Source organism: Helianthus annuus, chromosome 14 (assembly GCF_002127325.2).
Source record: "Helianthus annuus cultivar XRQ/B chromosome 14, HanXRQr2.0-SUNRISE, whole genome shotgun sequence".
NCBI lineage: Eukaryota > Viridiplantae > Streptophyta > Magnoliopsida > Asterales > Asteraceae > Helianthus > Helianthus annuus.
In genome coordinates, this window is record NC_035446.2 from 62,448,736 (window position 1) to 62,459,148 (window position 10,413).

A 10,413-nucleotide genomic window follows, 5' to 3' on the forward strand; every position below is an offset into this window, starting at 1 on the left:
AAACTTTTAAATCTTTTATTTAATTACTTTTTCCTTCTTTATTTAACATATCACCACCTTCAACGTTTTTTAACTTAAAATTCTTCTTATTATGTCAAATAAAATAAATATAAGTTTTTTAAATTTATTATTATTAGTAGTAGTAGTAAAATTATCATGGTTATCATACTAATAATATTAACATAAATAATAATATTAATATCATTTCTTTATTACTAACAAATTTTAAAAACCTTTGTAAAACCACTTTTCAAGAAATATATATGGAACTTTGCTTATATTCATCAACAATGGTTAATCAAATTAACCAAATCCTTTATATCCAAAACTATTAGTTTATGAAAGAAAAGATCCAACTAATAACATCCTATTTTTTTATCAAAACGGATCATAATATTAAAAGCTATCAAACAAAAATTCAATATTACTTTAAAAATTGTTACTTAGATTCCAACTTATAAATTTTAATTGATTGCGGTCGAGACGAAAAAATAAAATTTCTTTCATCTACAATTAATCTAGAAAATCACAAAATTTTAGAGGAAAAAAAACATGGATGGAATGATAGATTAGGGGAGGGGTATGACAAGTAACAATGAAGGTACGTTTAGCCTAACCCTTATGCTCTATATACTTATTGTTAATTTTGAAGATGCAAGTTTGTATAAGTCAATGATTATATAAGCTAAAAAAATAATAATCTTACCTTAATAAACAATTCTTGAAAATGGTTTGATAGATATCGTCTGATGATTATGATTATTGCTCTTTCAAACCAAATTTTGTGCTCTGATCATGATAAAATAAATATAAGTGTTATAACTAACATTATAATCAAACTAATTTTACTAATCTTACCTGAAGAATTTGTTTTAGATCACTTGACGGCAACCACACAAAGCAAACTAAAACCTAATCAAATCAATGAAGTAAACAGGTATATATGGATTTTAGAATTATATATTTAAAATATAAAATGCATATAACAAATAAATCGGTGAAATTGTTGAAACTGTTTTAAATAATAAGGATTACAAGGAAAATATATAGATATATATAAATTTTAAAATAAACTAAACAAAACTCAAATAACATACTCAAATGAAACGGTTGAAAATCTATATCTATACTATATAATAAAAGAAACCAATGGAGGGACACATGTCATTCATTGGAGCCATCTAATTTTTCTCTCCTACTTAATTATAGATAATTAATATTAATTAAAAGATAATTATAAAATTAAATCTAATATAAATTTAAACAATTCGTATAGAAGATAATATAATATTTTGAAATTTTCAAAATTATTTATTTTGGAATTAAAAAAAAGAGGTACACTAAATATAAATTAATATAATGTAAATGATTTATTAAAGTAGTTAAGGGTAGAACATATTTCAAAAATCTTTATAAAGGGTAAACAAAAACATTAATCACTGCAATCACCCCATTCATCATATATCGAGTATCTTCGTTCGTTTTTTTAAAGATTTAATTTTTTATTAGATTCATTCAACCCGTGTAATAAAAGAGGTTTTTTAAAGATATAATATTTTTATTATTTACCATACAAAATTGCATTTATGTAACTCGTGTAATACACCGCGTTTTTAAAAATATAACTTTTTTTATTATGTGGTATATAAAATTAGATTTATGCAATCCGTATAATACAAAGGGTTTTTAAAGATATAGTAAGATATATAACTTTTTTATTAATTGATATTTAAAATTACATATGCTCAACCCATACAATACATGATGTTCTTAAAAATGTAACTTTTTTCATTATTTAATATATAAAATTAAATTTACTCAACCCGTACAATACACGGGGTTCTTAAAGATATAACTTTTTTATTATTTAATATATAAAATTACATTTATTCAACTCATGTAATAAACCAGGCTTTTAAAGATATATTGTTTTATTATTTGGTATATATAATTACATTTATTCAACGCGTGTAATAAACGAGGTTTTTAAAGATATAATAAGATATAACTTTTTGTTGATTGATATATAAAATTACATGTGCTCAACCCATACAATACATGATGTTCTTAAAAATGTAACTTTTTTAATTATTTAATATATAAAATTAAATTTACTCAACCCGTACAATACACGTGGTTCTTAAAGATATAAATTTTTTATTATTTAATATATAAAAATACATTTATTCAACTCATGTAATAAACAGGGCTTTTAAAGATATATTGTTTTATTATTTGGTATATAAAATTACATTTATTCAACCCGTGTAATAAACGAGGTTTTTAAAGATATTTTTTATTATTTGATATACAAAATTACATCTATTCAACCCATGTATTACACGTGGTTCTAACCTAGTAAAAAATAAATCAAATAAAACGGTTTATAGGATTTTGAAACCGTTTTAATTGAAACAAAACAAAGCTCAAATAACATACTCAAATAAAACGGTTGAAACTCATTGATAAATCAAATAAAACGGTTTATAAGAATTTTTTTATCACGATGGTTTGGTTTTTTATATTGTTTAATATCTTATACCGTTTTATTTGAGAATAATTTAGCAAAAATAGCGGTCCAATTTTGTTTTTTTTTTTAACCGTTTTATTTGTTCCAGGCACTGGATCGATGACGAACATCAAACAATGCACTTGATTCAAGACATGAAGAACCAAATATGAACAAGATAGAAATATGTAGAAGACGAAACTCTTTATTGATGAATCAGTCATCACAGATTACACAAACCAAAGGAGTATACATCATCTACAAGCTGGTTTAGATCACAAAGATCTAAACCTAGCTTTCTCTCACTAACACATAGTCTCTCTGGAAAGGTGCACAAAGCTTCTTTCTTTCTCTCGATGTGTCTGTGTGTATGCTACCCTAATCCTATATAACACATATATATAGACTAGGGACAAAACTCAGACAAAACATTTTACACCAAAAACCAAACCCCTGACCAAAGTTCTAGACCAAAACTTGGACAAATTGTCCAAGGATAAACCTTTGACTAAGTTCCAAGATATGTACAATAAAGACCCTAACAATTGGAAGGCATACACTTTTCACCCAAAGTGCATTAACAAACTCCCCCTTGATCAATGCATGGTCTTCATGTGGTCTTGAATTCTTCATTATCATTGACTTTAACTTGGACTTCTGCTTTGGTTGACACAGAACTGATAAGCGACAGTTACCCGGCAGGAACTGCACTTACAATCTCCCCCTTAACTGTTGCATCAGTTCTGTGTGGCATCAATAATCTTCAATCACCGGATACTGCACTTACAGACTCCCCCTTGACTGATGATATCATGCATGCTTTCAACTTTGGTTGAGACTTGATATTTATGGTAGAGCACAGTGATCTTCAACCCTTCTAATCAAAGACTTGCTGACGATCACTTAAGGCCGCTTTGAGAAACCCGAAGAATCCAACATCAAACACTGTAGATCCTCCCCCTCAAACTACTCCCTAATCAAGTTAACGCGAACCGACCTACAACCACATGTAGGAATATCGCTCGATACATTAATCTTCAAACCTAACTGGTAGCAGAAAGAAACATTGGATTTCAAATGCCCAACCTTGAACACTTCAAACTTCACAAAGACATGAAGCTCAGTTCGATAAGTTAATAACAAACTGAACTTAGTAAAAGTACATCCACCATCTTGATCAGAGTCTTCAACTGAGTGTCTGAAATCATTTCATCTCGAATTTTCAAGATCCAATCTCGTATCTTCACAAAATCCACCAATTACCCGTTGACTTTCGTCTCTGATCTCCCCCTCAATGTAAGAACCCCTATTTCGAGAATCCGATCAGTCACCAACTTGGAAGAGGTACCAAGAAGACTAATCTTCTCTACTCTAACTGGCATACGATAAAGGCATGACCTTCAACTAGTTGCCAAACGAACAATTTGCTTCATCATGTTAACACTTGATTAAACCTCGAACAAACTTGACAAAACTCAATCATACACTAGCTCTAACTTGCTTCATGTTATAAACACTTTGCCACCGGTAAGATTAACACTAAGTTAATCTCAAAGATAGTAAACATGAACTTGTTTCGATGTAGCACCACGAGCTTTTGATTTACAAAGAAAACAGGAATTTCAAATTTTACTCCCCCTTTTTCTTTGTAAACAATACGAAAATCCAAGCAAGTCTTATTCTCTTCACCTCCTCGCTTGATCCGAACAACATAAGTACCATAAAACTTTTCGATAATCCATAACAGACTTCAAGTTTCCAAATTACACATAATTCTGACTCTTAGTTAGTTATCCGGTACCCCAGGCAACCCGGAATAACTAGAAAAACTCGGAACATGCACAACTCGAAACTTCCGAACAACACAAACTTCTAAAATTTAGCTAAAAATCTGGTACCCCAGGTAACCCGGAATTCTTAGCAAATTTGGAACCCGTAAAACCCAGAAGCTCTTGAAACGTTGGATCAGATCATCGGAGCAGTATTTAGAGTACAAAGGAATTCGAAACAAGCAAGGAAATAAAGGAAACTCTAATAGGGACTGCAAAAACTCAGAATCACGAATAGAGAGCAGACAACAAAGCACAAAACACTGTCTTGACTGTTTAAAACTCGGATATACTTTACTTGTTTAAAACTCAGATGAACTCAGTTTGACCAAAACTGTAATACTCGGAGCACAAAACTCAGATGAACACTATTTGACCAAAGCTGTAAAACTCCGAACTTATAGTCAATAAAACTCGGAACAGACGAGTGTTTGAATAAAACTTGGAGCTGGAAGAGTTTAACAAAACTCGGAAAGTTTTGAATAAGAACTCGGAATCAATTGTTGAAATAAAGCTCGGAAACTCGAAACTGAACACAGATTACAGATTGGTTAAAACCTCAGACTTTGGGTTAAAAACTCAGACTGTGAAACTGTTCAATATTCCGAAAAACATATTTACCGTTCAAAAACTCGAAACAACATGGTTACAGTTCAAAACTCGGAAACTTGACTGGTCAAAAAGCGGAACAACAGTCTCCACTGTTTAAAAACTAGGAAAAGAAAGACAGACTGTCTAGACTTTCACTGTTGAACTATAAAGACTCGGACCATTGTCTCAGACACTTAATTCACAATAAAAACTCGGAAGTAAGTAAAACTACAGTTCAAAACTCAGAAGTTGACTGTTTTAAAAAGAAAAACTCAGAACAACCAAAACCCGAAAGTGGACTGTTTTAAAAAGAAAAACTCGGAAGTAAGTAAAACTACAGTTCAAAACTCGGAAGTTGACTGTTTAAAAAGAAAAACTCGGAAGTTGACACTGTTTAATAGTGCAAAACCCGAAATATTGTTTAAGAGTGCAAAACTCGGACAATTTAAACACTCATGTTAACTCGGAGACTGACAAAACTCGGACATCAAAACTCAGTTATCAAAAATACACTCATGTTAACAGACAATTATCAAAACTTGGATATCAAAACTGCAAAACTCGGAAAATATTGACTTTCAAAAAAATGTGAACAACAAATTAACTATTAAAAACTCAGAACTACAGATTGAATGTTTAAAAGTCGGAAACACATCTTGACAGTTCAACACTCTGATCAACAAATTGACTATTTAAAAGCTCTGAACTGCATATTCGAAAAATTTAGAACATCACTTTAAAACTCGGAGACACCCTTGAACCTGATCTAAAACTGTATCAAAACTCGGAGACAACCCTTGAAACTCGGACAAAACTGCCATGAAACTCGGAACAAATCCTGTGAAACTCGGACAAAACTGCTAAAGAAACTCGGAACAGATCCGAATTTTGAGCAGAATTAAACTCGGTACAGATCCGATTTTTGAAACTCGGAACAAACTGTGACATCGAAACAAGCAGAATTAAACTGTGAAACTCGGACCAAAACTGCTAAGAAACTCGGACTATTGTCAGAAACTCGGACTATTATCCAAAACAAAAGAAACTCGGACCAAGACAATAAGAAACTTGGACTTAGACCAAGAAAACTCGGACTTAGACCAAGAAAAAACTCAGACCAAGTACCTCGAATTAGTTACAACCTTGAGGTGTATGAAAATTCGGACTCGGATCAGTTGTAAACCTTCTAAAACTCAGACAAAGCTGAACTTGTTAAAACCACATAATTTGAAAAAAGAACTCAGACATGATGAAAGGCTTTGCACAAACTCAGACTGTTGAAAACCTCGGAGCCAGTTTACAACAGTTAAAGCTCGGACTGATGAAAATGTGGAAAACTCAGATAAGTTTCAATAACCAATCTCCGGACTCTCCCCAGTGTGACTTCACACTGGTTCACCAAAACCCCGGAAACACAAACTCAGAGTTTTAAACTCAGACGGGTTTAACACTAAGAAAAACTCGGACAGAGCAATTTTTGGATCAAACCTCATATCTGCAACAACTTGGAGAACAAAACAACCACGAACAGCTTCATTTTCTTCAACTTTTCTGCAAAATCTTCAAGTCTTCAAGATGTTTGGTGGAAACAAACATCAAATCAAGAGCAATGGTGATTAGGAAGGCGGTTAGACCATTCCAAATCGGTAACCACGCTCTGATACCACTGTGAGGCCTCCTAATCCAGGATCTCACTCAGCTAAAGCCACCAACAGGTATGCGGAATCCACCTAATGATTAACCACTGCAGATGAAACACTAGTATGCAAGGATTTGGAAGAGAAATCAAGAATACACTAAGTATTCTTGATGAGGAAGATGAATGACGTCACTCACACAAAGCAGCCGCCAGACAAAACACACACAATGATTAGGGTTAGGTGCACAGAATTTCACACAGAATCACCGCCTTGTCTATTCCACATAAAGGTATAAATACAAGGCAAAACCCGGACTTTCAAGACAAACTAGAAAGCCCGGACAAAACAAACTACACAAAGCTCAGACCTTTTGTCCTATACAAAACTCAGACAAAATGCTAGGCTAAAACTTGGACAAAATGTCCTAGGATAAAGTTGGGACTAAGTTTCACTAGATGTACAATAAAGACCCTATAGAATGGGAGACATGCACTTATCACCTAAAGTGCATTAACAGGCACTTTAATGTATATCAAATAAAATGGGTTTGTATAACTGATTTAAAAGGATTATTTTTATAAAACGGTGATTTGGCTTTTAAAACGGGTTTCTTAAAACCGTTTTAATTGGCTACAATTCACCGTTTTTAATGATGTTTTCTGTAGTAGTACCACAAAGTCCAACAAAACTATATATCTTTCAATTGTAGATACAAGGGTTCAAGGGTGCTCCTTTGAATTGTAGATAGTGGTTACTTCTGGCGGTTGCATTGGCGATGCTACTGCTACTTCGTCGAACAATAAGAAGTAGAGTTTAATTAGGTTTTCATCGTTTTCAAGAAGAGTTTAATTAGGTTTTCATCGTTTTCAAACCTGTTCAGATCTAACGGACGTGACGGAGACTCCGGTTCGATTCACGAAGCTTCTGTTTCCACTTCCGGCGAGCCGAGTGGCGCCGCTGGTAAGCCGATGTCAGTGACGTCATCTCCGTTGTGGTTCTCGAACATTCGTTCAGTTTCCGATCGCCGTCAGAAGAAATTATCTGCAATTTGGGAGAATATGTGTTTGTGTTGAATTAGGGTTCGAATTATATTTCCAGAGATAAAGGTGATAAAGGGTGAGTTCACATAGGTTGTCCACCTCATCATCCCCATGCCACGTAGGATTAAAAAACAAACTCAGTTAGTGATTATTTAACGAAGGGGTGACAATGACACCTAAATGTTAAGTAGAGGGTGGTGGGAGCCAAACTGAAAGTTGAGAGTGACATTGACCAATTTTGCTTAGTTTAGGGTGATAAAATCCATTTCCCTTTATTTCTTCAATTGTTTGAATCTGAGATTTACGAAAATGACACTGTCTAATTTTGAGCCACTAATATTAGTAAATAAATAGCTGATGATGATATCGCCTATCCTTCATACAAGAGGCTTCTCTTGTGTAGGAGTTGGCCTCTAAACTAAATTATCATAGGTTAAAGTTAAATATTTAATAGCAAGTAAATATATTGAGTATTTAGTGCTAAGAAAGATACATTAATACTAAACTGAAATATTGACTACATCTATATAGAGGAGAGATAACATGTTGCAAACTGTCATAACCGCATTTTTACCTTTGTACTAATTAATATATAAGTTAATAACTAAAATGCATGTGTATTTTAAAAAGTTTTTTTTTAAAGGAAAACTTCATTCACCCACAAAGCCATAAGTGGTAGGGGCGGACCTAGGTTAAGTCGTAGGTGGGCGGGCGCACCCCTTGAAAGAAAAAAAGTTAGTGTAACTTTTAAACAAAAAACCCGATTGCACCCCTTGAAAATTTGAAATCGCACCCCTTAAACTTGACTCTAATGAACAAGATGTGAAGCCAAAGAAAAAAAAGGTAAAAAAATTGTTAATCTAAAGTTGCAGGTAGAGTTGTGAAAGAGATGAACATTAAAATGAAGAAGATAAAGTGTTTTAAACCTATAACTCTCATCTTCAATTAATATATAATATTTTATTTCCTTTTCCAAAGCTAAAAGTTAGTACATTGTTGATTGGTGTAGTGACATATAAGCAAAAAGGATCTTACTTACTTAATTTTCAAATAAATAAATATGATAAACTCATGAGCTAGATTTTAGCTTCTTTGGCTATTTCTTTATTCATATATCTATTAGCCTATTTGATTTGTTTTGTGTACGTATATCGATTTGGTGAATATCTCTTTAGATTTAAAAAAAAAACTATTATTTATTTTTTTATTGTTCACACAAAAGATAACACTTTTCTGATTACTTTAAACAATGCAAGCAACATAAATTAGGCTATCTCAATTTAGTTTATTTTTGGTTTTGCTAATTAAATAGTGTATTAAATTTATTGTATATAAAATTTGGTTTAAAAGCATCTGTAAAAGAAATATTGAAAAAATATTAAATGGATAACTACAAACAGTGTAAGTACAAGTAATTAATTTGATTTTTGAAGACGGTTTGAATTTCAAAGATACCCAGACCCGACCCGGCCGAATCGGACCAACTTTTTTATAATACTTAGTGGCAGACAATCGACTACTACGAAATTCCGCACCCCATGAAAAAAATTTCTGGGTACTGATAAGCGGTCCTCAAAGCAAGGACCCCCAGGCAAAAAACGACATTACATCACGCCCATAGGATATTTACACCAAACATTCCAATCAGTACCTTTCAAACTAGACCTATGACGAATCCACAAAAACGCCGTAGATTTGACAATTTCCACCACTTCGACCAGTTTACGAGAGTTGCCCTTGAAAATTCTAGCATTACGTTCATTCCATATCGACCACATTGTGGTGTAGATAATGCCTCTAAGAATGTATTTCTCCGTCTTCGTCTTTGTTTGAGTACCCGCCATCTTAAAAAGATCTTTCACTTCAAAAGCACAGATGGGACTTAAATGACACCAAGATCCCACTCGCGCCCAAATTTCATCTGAGAACACACAACCTGTGAACAAATGTGTCGTAGTTTCCAAATCCTCATTACATATGGCACACGATCCATCATTAAAAGCAACCCCACATTTAAGAAGCTCCGCCCGTGTTGGGAGCCGATTAATGTCTGCCCTCCGTACCAAAATTTTGCACTTCAATGGCGTCCAACATTTCCATTTCATACTCGAGTTGATCGACACCTGTGTCCTATTTTCAGCAATCATCTTCTTTGCCTTATGCACGATATATACTCCACTTTTATCTCCTTTCCAACACTAGCGATCATGTCCCAAGCTCGGTTGATAATCATGGATGTCTGATAATAATTGAAACAACTCATTAACCTCCTCATATGTTGAAGGGCTTCTTTTCCTTTCCCAGTTCAGATTTTCGACCCATTTACAAGCTGAATCCGATCGTCGATGATGGCCCACTTCTTCTTTCCAAATTAAACAACATTGGGTAAGTTAAGCGTAAAGGTTCTTCACGTAGCCAAGTATCTCCCCATAAGTGAATCGAAGACCCTTCGCCAACTGTACCTACAAATAAATTATTTAGAGTTTTACCATCACACAACTTCCTTTCCCCTATTTTGACGATTTGTTTCCAACATCCACTAGCCGATAAAGAACATGGAAGCATGGACCACGGCCGACTTGAACCATGACAGCCCATCACTATACTTTTCCACAAACAATTACTCTCTTTTTTGAATCCACACGCCCATTTAAGGAGAAAAGCGTTGTTAATATCTTGAATTTTATTCACACCTAATCCACCCTCATCCTTCGGTCTTGTTATCACATCCCAAGCCACCTAAGATATCTTTTTTTCTTTGTTAGAACCCGCCCATAAAAAAGTCTCATAATAGCTTCGATACT